The 10,685-nt window shown below is 43.2% G+C and overlaps 1 long non-coding RNA gene across 1 annotated transcript; it reads right to left on the bottom strand.

The window, feature by feature from the left end:
- Positions 1 to 7,929: 7,929 nt before the first annotated feature.
- Positions 7,930 to 9,957, bottom strand: LOC106604277 (uncharacterized). The gene is made up of 4 exons (XR_001328641.2): positions 9,804 to 9,957; positions 9,049 to 9,110; positions 8,487 to 8,582; positions 7,930 to 8,217 (listed from the first exon to the last, which is right to left on the bottom strand). It is a non-coding gene; the product is annotated as an uncharacterized lncRNA (long non-coding RNA).
- Positions 9,958 to 10,685: the final 728 nt, after the last annotated feature.

Here is a 10,685-nt window from a genome sequence, read left to right as displayed (position 1 = left end):
GTTGTCGTCTCGACAGGCCAGTTCCGTCTGGACCACCTCGCGCAGACCTCTTCTGAATATTGTACAAAGTGCCAGCTCGTTCCATCCGCTGGATGCTGCTACTGTCCTGATAGGTGAGCGTGTACTCGGCAGCCGTCTGGTCCTTCTGCCGTAATTGGAGTACGCACTCAACTATCAGGACAGTAGCAGCATCCAGCGGATGGAACGAGCCGGCGCTTCGTACACTATTCAGAAGAGGTCTGCGCGAGGTGGTCCAGACGGAACTGGCGATGGCCATCCATCTGGATAAGTTCAGGAGCGTCGGTACTCTCATAGCTTTTCTCCCTCTCTCAGTGAACACTCTGGATCATAGCATGAACCCATGGAGGTAAGGGTCACACGCCTCCCCGCGGCGGAGTGCTGCAGACGTAGACAGTTGGTGCTCTGTCTGTATTGTGGTCAAGGAGGGCACCAGCTCCAGCGGTGTCCGGCAGTTCCTAATCCGATTTTCCACCTCCTGGGGCAGGAGTGATTATTCCATCTTCATCACTTTCTCTTTTTGGTGTCCATCACACCAGTTGACTGTCCCTCATGTACTGTCTACAGCATTAGTGGATTCCGGTGCCACTGGGAACTTCACTGACCAGAACCTTGCCTCCTCTCCCTGTTCAAGCCCTCGATAATCGGCCACTAGGATCCGGAACAATCCCACACATCACACAACCACTCACCCTCACCGTGGAGTCCGTTCATCAGGAGAACATCCCCTTCTTCACCACCAGTGCACCAGATTATCCTCGGCCTCCCTTGGCTTCAACGCCCTAACCCCACCATTTCATGGACGAGGATGAGAATCACAGACAGGTCACCCAAATGAAGGAGGACCTGCTTTCCCATCCCCTGTGGTTTCACGTCGGTTGAGAGTCCTTTGGTTGCCCTTCAGCCCAACATCCCGGAGGTATACCAGGACCTGCGGGAGTGTTCTCCAAGACCCATGCCACCTGTCTTCCTCCTCACTTCACTCACGTTCGAGCAGTCCTGGAACGCCTCCTGTTTGTCAAGGCTGAGAAGTACCAATTTCATCAGAAGGCTGTCTCCTTTTTAGGCTACCAAATCAGCCCGCAGGGAGTGAGGATGGACGACAAGAAGGTAGATGCGGTCAGGTCATGGCCAGTCCCAACCACCATAAAGGGGTTACAACGGTTTTTGGGGTTTGCCAACTTCTACCGCCGTTTCATCAGGAACTTCAGCTCCGTCGCCGCCGCTCTCACCTCAATGGTGGTCCCCGTAGGTTCGTGTGGAGCCCAGCAGCCAACGAGGCCTTCCGTTTACTCAAGGGCCGTTTCACCTCCGCCTCATTGCTCAAACACCCAGATCCCATGATATCCTTTGTGGTGGAGGTGGACGCTTCAGAGGTGGGTGTGGGGGCAGTTCTGTCTCAACGACAGGGTAATCCAGAGAAATTGTATCCGTGTGCATATTACTTTAAGAAACTGTCCCCTGCAGAGAGGAATTACGATATCGGTGATCGAGTGCTCTTGGCGGTGAAGGTACACCTGGACTCCATTACCTCACTTATTACCTCCCCTTAATCTGGCACTCCCTTAGGTTCTTTCCCCAGTCAGCATTGTTCCTGTGTTTATGTGTAGACGCTATTGTTATGTTGTCTCGTTCCATGGTTTATTAAACGTTTCACCTGCTTCTTGACTCTCAGCGTCTCCGTTACACTACTGTATTACAAAAGGAACTAGGATATGCAGGATCAGCACTGTGTATCTGTATGGGATAAAAAGTACCACCATTACAGTATACCCTTAAACATCACAAACATTAGAATACAGGACAGCATGTATTCCCCCAAAGTCATCCCTTTTCATTTAGAAAAAATGGCTTTGTTATTCCTAAATCTTGCGTTAAATTGTATATTTACATATATATTACAAGGTCAAACAGTGTTTCACAATTCTCCATTGATGCAATAAAGATAATGCACGGATGGAGTTTACTAAGTGAGTAAGTCCCAGATGGAACCCTATTCCCTATGTAGTGCACGACTTCTGACCAGAGCCCTATGGGCCAAACCCTTTTAGCTAACCCTTCCCCTAACCTTAAGCCTTCTAGTTAACCCTTTCCCTAGTTAAACCTTTCCCTAACCCTAACCTTAATTCTTTAACTTAACTCCTAACCTTAACCCCTAGCCTAGCTAACGTTAACAACAAATTGGAATTCGTAACATATCATACCTTTTGCAAATTCGTAACATATTGTAGGAATTGAAATGTGTAACATATCATACAAAATGATTGATGGACATCCACAAATTAATACTTACCATATGAAACGTAACATATCATACTGAATCGTATTTCTCTGATTTACGTACAGAATAATATGAAATGCTCTGAGATGAAGTTGCAGTGTTACACTGGTGCCAAGACCAGTCTTCTTGTCTTTGCTGGACATCTGTTACACTGGTGCCAAGACCAGTCTTCTTGTCTTTGCTGGACATCTGTTACACTGGTGCCAAGACCAGTCTTCTTGTCTTTGCTGGACATCTGTTACACTGGTGCCAAGACCAGTCTTCTTGTCTTTGCTGGACATCTGTTACACTGGATCAAATCAAATTCTCAATTTCTCTTTTATTGTTTTTGTCTGCTGGGACTGTAAAGATGAGCAATAGGTAGATGTCATTGTCATTCAAGGGACTCATGAATTTGGCTCAATGACAGATATTTCTACAATTTCTGTGATATGAATGGACACTGGGTTTAAATGAGGACACCCCCACCCCCCTTACCTTCTGTCATCTGAAACTAGAGATGGAGTATCCATATCAAGACCTAGTGTCCAGTGGGCTCTGGTCTGGGTTTTAGGTCTTGGTTCTCAAGGGCCCCGGTCATTAATCTGCCTGTAGATACATGAAGATCAGACACACAAGAACCCTGGCCTTCCCTGACAATCTTTCTCTACCTTGGTTCCTGCACTACCGTCCCTTCCTCCCTGTAGTACCTCAACCTACCAGAGGGGACGGCACAGATCAAGACAACACTGCCCCCATTCACATCATAGTACCAGTTTACACTGCCCCCATTCCCATCATAGTACCAGTTTACACTGCCCCCATTCCCATCATAGTACCAGTTTACACTGCCCCCATTCCCATCATAGTACCAGTTTACACTGCCCCCATTCACATCATAGTACCAGTTTACACTGCCCCCATTCACATCATAGTACCAGTTTACACTGCCCCCATTCACATCATAGTACCAGTTTACACTGCCCCCATTCACATCACAGTACCAGATTACACTGACTGCCCCATTCACATCACAGTACCAGATTACACTGACTGCCCCATTGACATCACAGTACCAGATTACACTGACTGCCCCATTCACATCACAGTACCAGATTACACTGCCCCTATTCACACCACAGTACCAGATTACAGGGCCCCCATTGACATCACAGTAATACATTACGGCCCCATTCACATCACAGTAATACATTACGGCCCCATTCACATCACAGTAATACATTACGGCCCCATTCACATCACAGTAATACATTACGGCCCCCATTCACATCACAGTAATACATTACGGCCCCCATTCACATCACAGTAATACATTACGGCCCCCATTCACATCACAGTAATACATTACGGCCCCCATTCACATCACAGTAACATAATCCTCCTGACCCATGCAAGGAAAGATACAACTTTCCAAATCCTGAGGAAAAATACAGGATATGACTTGGAAGATTACATTTCTCTTTAGTATCCTTTCCATCTCTCTATTCCCCTTTCCTCCCTACATCCCCCCATCCCAAAGAAAAGGGCTGATGAAGGCATTTTATCCCAGTACACTTCCGTATTTCTCCCATCGCTCCGTGTCCGTCCCAGGCTGAGATACCAGCGTCGTTAGCTCACCGCAGACCTAATTGGGGCCTGTCTAATAACCCGGGCCCCGGGGGGCCACTCTAATGAACACAGACTATAATTAATGCCATGGTGACGGATATTGCCTTTCTGCCTACAGGGCTGGGCCTGTCCCACGCTCGCTGCTCTTACACCAACTTCTCATCACTTTCTCTCGCTCTATGACTCTCCTCGCTCTCTCCCTTTCTCTCTATCCCTCCTTTTGTGTGTGTTTGTGCCTCTGTGTGGGTTTGTGCCTCTGTGTGTGTGTGTTTCTGTATGCGTGTGCATGTGTGTCTGTATTTGTGTGTCTGTGTTTGTGTGTGTGCGTGTCTGTATTTGTGTGTGTGTGTCTGTATTTGTGTGTGCATGTGTGTCTGTATTTGTGTGTGCATGTGTATCTGTATTTGTGCGTGCATGTGTGTCTGTATTTGTGCGTGTGTGTGTCTATTTGTGTGTGTGTGTGTCTGTGTGTGTGAGTGCTGTGTCAGTGGGAGTGAAGACCTCTTCTGCCCCTCAGGGAGCGTACCCTGATCCATCCATTCATCCTTCCAACCTACTGCCACACCTGATGGATACACCCTGGAAAGGCCCTCCTCTCTCTCTTTTCACATCTGTCTCCCTGCAGCATCTCTCTTTATCAATCTCTTTACTCTGTGCTCTTCTTTCTTCCCTTCCCCGTCTTTCTATCTCTTCCTGTCTGTTCACCACCCACACTTTCTTCCCTTCCCTGTCTTTCTCTCTCTCCCTGTCTGTCTCTCTACCACCCTCTTTCTTCCCCTCACCGTCTTTATCTCTCTCCCCGTCTGTCTACCTTCCTCTCTTTCTTCCCATCTCCATCTTTCCATCGCTCCCTCTCTGTCCACCACCCTCTCTTTCCCCCCTCCGTGTCTTGGTGCAGAGACAATCGGCCACCTATAGCTAAAGCAATGTTTATATCTTTCTTTCATCAGATTTAGTTTCAGATTTAAAAGCCTGAATGAACAACAACAAACCTATCTTAGATCATTGTGGGTATAACTAATAACAGGGCTGAAAATTGTTTGACGGAAGCTTGGAGTGAGATTTGCTATGTGAATTTCATTCCCCCCTGGAACAACCCTTAGACGGGAGAAAATGTTACTGTTTTAAAGTCATTTCCTGCAATTCTATGTTTTTTGACATGGCTTAGGCCTATCACCAGGGTGGAAAATAAAAATAATAAAAACCACACGTCAGGTGTATTCAGGATGCTTTGAACATTAAATGAACACTCAAAATTGGACAACTTTGTTACTTTGGGATTTTTCTTTGAGGGGGGGGGGGGTTTAAGTATGCTAATTTCTTAGGTGGTTTGACACTTTATTCAGACCGTAATGAAATGAGATAGGCAAAGGCTAGAAACAGTGGGAAGGTTGGAAGCAGGGATTGATCTCTGTTCTCAGGTGGAAAGTTGTATGCAGCACATGCCGAGAAAGTGTTACCACTACACCAAGGCTCTGCACAGGAAATATTAATGGTTGATGGCAGTGGGTGACCACCAGTCTCCTTGTCCATAGACTGCTTTCAAGGTAAGGACACAAACATTTTGTCATTTGGGTGAACTCTCTCTTTAAAATAGGTCTGGAAGAAAATCCTGCTTGCTCTCCAGGAGGGATCAAATCAAATTGTATTGGTCACATGTGCCGAATACAACAGGTGAAGACTTTAAAGTGAAATGCTTACTTATGAGCTCATTCCCAACAATGCAGAATTAAAAAGACTAATATTTTATAAATAAAAAAGGAGATAGTAACACAAGAAAAACAATATGGAGAGTAGGACTAAATAATGTGTTGTATTGGATTTTCCCCAAACATAACACCTTATATTCAGGACAAAAAATGAATTGCTTTGCCACATTTTTTGCAGTATTACTTTAGTGCCTTGTTGCAAACAGGATGATTTTTTTTTCTCTACAGGCTTCCTTCTTTTCACTGTCAATTATATTAGTTTTCTGTAGTAACTACAATGTTGTTGATCCATCCTCAGTTTTCTCCTATCACAGCTATACAACTCTGTAACTGTTTTAAAAGACACCATTGACCTCCTGGTGAGTGGTTTCCTTCCTCTCCGGCAACTGAGTTAGGAAGGACGCCTGTATCGTTGTAGTGACTGGGTGTATTGATACACCATCCACAGCGTAATTAATAACTTCACCATGCTCAAAGGGATATTCAATGTCTGCTTTTCAAATTTTTACTGCTCCACTGAGGGACCTTACAGGTAATTGTATGCGTGTGCATAGAGCCAGTGCAAGAAAGTAAAAAAGTGCAACAAAAAAAATTACAATAAAAAAATAAATAGTAAAGGGAGTTGTAAGAATGTCGAAGATAAATACACAATGCAGAGGATGAGAGGACTAGAATTAACAATCAATGGAAATAGTTGTTTTCCAGTTCAACATCTGTTTAGAATCTGTTAGGAATGTCAGTCCTGAACTCATAGCTAAGTGTACTATGTTTTCATTGATCTGAGTCTGGAGCAGAATACTTGTTAATTGGACATTGGCCCAGTTTTATTGCAGGGAATTCTAATTGGTCAACCACAGACTAGGGCTGGGTTATAAAACTACATCCTGTCCCTTTGTTCTGCGGAGAGAATCACTGGAGAGAATCACTGAGGACAAGGGAGCATGAAAATCTACCATCTACCTCCCCGCATGATCTGTTCTCTTTGAATAAACCTATTTTCCTCCCCCTGATTTAACTTGGGGTCTGTGTTATTGAAGAATAACATCAACTGCTAACAGAGTCAATGTATAGTAAATAGTCCGGGTAGCCATTTGATTAGCTGTTCAACAGTCTTATGGCTTGTGGGTAGAAGCTGTTCAAGAGCCTTTTGGTAGCAGAAAGAACAGACTATGACTTGAGTGGCTGGATTCTTTGACATTTTTGGGGGGCTTTCCTCTGACACCGCCTGGTATAGAGGTCCTGGATGGCAGGGAGTTTGGCCCCAGTGATGTACTGGGCCGTATGCACTACCCTCTGTAGCGCCTTGCGGTCGGATGATGAGCAGTTGCCATACCTTGAAGATCTGAGGGCCAAATCTTTACAGCCTCCTGAGGGGGAAGAGGCGTTGTCATGCCCTGTTTACAACTGTGTTGGTGTGTTTGGACCATGATACATCCTCAGTGATGTGGACACAGAGGAACTTGAAGCTCTCAACCTGCTCCACTATAGCCCGGTCGATGTGAACGGGGGCGTCTTCAGCCACCTTTGTCTTGCCCACATTGGCGGAAGAGGTTGTTGTCCTGGCACCATCCAGTTGCAGAGGGAGGTGTTCAGTCCCAGGATCCTTAGCATAGTGATGGGCACTGGCCTTCTAGGCATAGTTCCTCTGTCCAGTGTCTATGTTCTTTTGCACATCAATCTTTTATTGGCCAGTCTGAGATATGGTTTTTCGTTGCAACTCTGCCTAGAAGGCCTGCATCCAGGAGTCGCCTCTTCACGTTGAGACTAGTGTTTTGCGGGTACTATTTAATGAAGCTGCCAGTTAAGGACTTGTGAGGCGTCTGTTTCTCAAACTAGACACTAATGTACTTTTCCTCTTGCTCAGTTGTGCACCGGGGCCTCCCACTCCTCTTTCTATTCTGGTTAGAGACAGTTTGCGCTGTTCTGTGAAGGGAGTAGTACACAGCGTTGTACGAGATCTTCAGTTTCTTGGCAATTTCTCACATGGAATACCCTTAATTTCTCAGAACAAGAATAGACTGACGAGTTTCATAAAAAAGGTCTTTGTTTCTGGCCATTTTGAGCCTGTAATCGAACCCACAAATGCTAATGCTCCAGATACTCAACTAGTCTAAAGAAGGCGAGTTTTATTGCTTCTTTAAATCAGGACAACAGTTTTCAGCTGTGCTAACATAATTGCAAAAGGGTTTTCTAATGATCAATTAGCCTTTTAAAATGATAAACTTGGATTAGCTAACACAAAGTGCCATTGGAACACAGGAGTGATGGTTGCTGATAATGGGTCTCTGTACGGCTATGTAGATATTCCATTAAAAAAATCTGCCGTTTCCAGCTACAAGTCATTTACAACATTAACAGTGTCTACACTGTATTTCTGATCAATTTGATGTTATTTTAATAGAGAGAAAAAAATTGCTCCTCTTTCAAAAACAAGGACAATTCTAAGTGACCCCAAACTTTTGAACGGTAGTGTATATGATTACTGACATGGAGTGCTCCATGTTCCTGCTGGTAGCAGACCTTAACCTGGATGCAGGGAAATGTCCTGCCTTGGAGTATGTTGTATCCAACTCCACTAGGCTCCTGGAAATCATGACAAACCTGCATAGATTAACAAAAGAAAGTGGAAACTGTATTTAGTCAATGGAAGTCATGACAGTCACAGGAGTGTACAGGTTTTTGTTCCAGCACTTCACTAACACCTCATTCAACTAATTGTGGTCTAAATTAAACAAAAGCTTGCTCACAGTTCAGTCCCCTGGGACAGAAATCACCCACGTCTGTGTTATTGAATGAGCTTCCCAAGTTAAAAGTTTAGCTACAATTCTACATGATATAGAATAACATGTTTGGATCTATTTCTATCTGACCTTGTGAATAAACACCAAGAACAAGATGATTCTCCTGGTGTCTGGGAGGTTCCCAAGTTCTTTAGGTCAGTCTGGGTGTTGGGGATGTTCTTCAACCTGAGGAAAAGAGCAGAGAGTGGGGAACAAATTAACCTCACTGGTCACATTTCAGTGCTGGTTTAAGTTGCTGAGAACCTCAACTTTAATGTGCCATCATTTTGTAAACCGTTTTACATATTCATAAGCTTGATCAAGTTGTCACCAGTTTAATTTTAGCTAGGTTATCTATTTTCGCTGTGAAACTAAGAGGGGCATTTGCCTACTTTCAGTCACCAATTAATAAATAAACAGGCAGTGGAATGTAGTTTGACAAGTGTTCAAAAGTCAGTAACAAGTCCCATCCAGGCCCTTGTCACAGCATGCAGTGGCCTGATAGGGAGATGACAATAAATACATTATGTACGTTTCACCAGCAAAGCCGCGTTAGCACATTGCTGAACAATCCAAACATTTTATAAGTGTCATTGATTATAAATGGGCACTTCAAATACAATATCCAGTTTATAAGTATTGACTGTAATACCTCTAGGGTCCTTTGGTGGTCTGGCAGCATGCGGCTTTCTAGTGATCTTACTCCCTCTCCACCTGAAATGCAATAACAACAAAAACATGAATAACAATAATCCTAGTCAGTCAGTAACTTGGCTAATTAAACACTGATGTAAATGTGCACATCAGCCAATTGATACCCAACCAGCCTAATAGTCTATTTGCAATGACATTTGGGGAGGCATTTTTATAGCCAACTTTTTCAGTCACCAATTAATCAATAAACATGCAGTGGAATGAAGTAGTTTGACAAGTGTTCAAAAGTCAGTAACAAGTCTTTAAAATATAGCTTCAAATATAAATAGCTTCAAATATATATGTATATACATACATATATACCTAGCTAACATTAGCTACACTGCAGTGATGGTGGGAGTTAGCTAGCTTTCCTCTAGTAGTCAATTTAGCTATCTAGCTAGCTAATGGCATTTATGGTCAACTTTGTCAATCAGATGGTTAACTAACTAGCAAATATATAAATTTTCCCCGCGCATGTAAAGCTGCCTGATAAAGCTAGCTAGTTAATTGTAAAGCTAGAATGAATGCCAGAGGCCAGCTAGCTAAGGCAATAGCGGCTGTCAATGCAATGGCTGGTCTGGAATTTATCTGAAATGTACTGTTAAATTTCACATGATAAGCAAACTACTGTCATGGCTTTTCACAAAAGAAAAACGGAACACAGATAAAAGAGACAATAACTTTCAAACAGATCGTTTTGGTTTTATTTACCTTATCCTCTCTTGCTCATGTGGGGAGCTACTTCCTGAGATTTGATCGATGGAACAATCCAGCCAATGGTTAGGCGGTTGTGGTTTTAACAGAGGGAACTGATTGGTCAGGAGTAAAAGGTCCTGCCCACAGAGCTGCATAAATCAAATTTTTACTTGCAAATATCTTTCTAAAAATGTACAAAACATTTTATAAGTTTATGAATCTCTTGGTAACATGACAACAGCTACAGAACTCTGTGTGCGCCAGATTCAAAATCTGCAAGTGTATTTTTGATTCACAGCAAAATATTCATACTCATAAATGGACTGAAAATAAAATAGATTATACTTGCAAATCTTGTTGAATTTATTCAAATGTCACGTTACAAGTTTGCAACCATTATTAAATCTTTCACATATCATGATACCAGCTTGCAAAATTGAATTACACATTTGCAATGGTACTTGTAAGCACGAATGTCAATGTACTACAACGAAATTCAAAATACAAACTCATGTAGTTCTGTCATTATAATCCCATAGATTTGGAGCACAGTTAAAAGGTTAACGCGTTGTACTTTTTAATGCGTGAGATATAATGCCTTGAGAGGGTGAGAAGAGGGTCAAATGCGTATGACTCACAGCATATGCTTGAGAGTTGGCAGTTTAGACTAAATGTATAATTCTACATAGAAAGAAACAGTGAACCATTGAGCTCTATCAGCAGCCCAAACTCACATTCAATTCGTGCATATATGTACATATTCTATTTCAGCAGATTTCGTTCTTTTTTGTGCATTTTTTTGCGTGATTTAAATCGTGAGAAAAGACACTAATTTATGTCCTACTTAATTCGTGCGAAAAGTCACGAATTTAACCAGTAGGTTAAATTTTACCAGCA

Source organism: Salmo salar, chromosome ssa05, assembly GCF_905237065.1.
Source record: "Salmo salar chromosome ssa05, Ssal_v3.1, whole genome shotgun sequence".
In the NCBI taxonomy this organism is placed as follows: Eukaryota; Metazoa; Chordata; class Actinopteri; order Salmoniformes; family Salmonidae; genus Salmo; species Salmo salar.
Note: the sequence above shows the minus strand (reverse complement) of the source record. Positions and strands in the feature narration are given on the sequence as shown.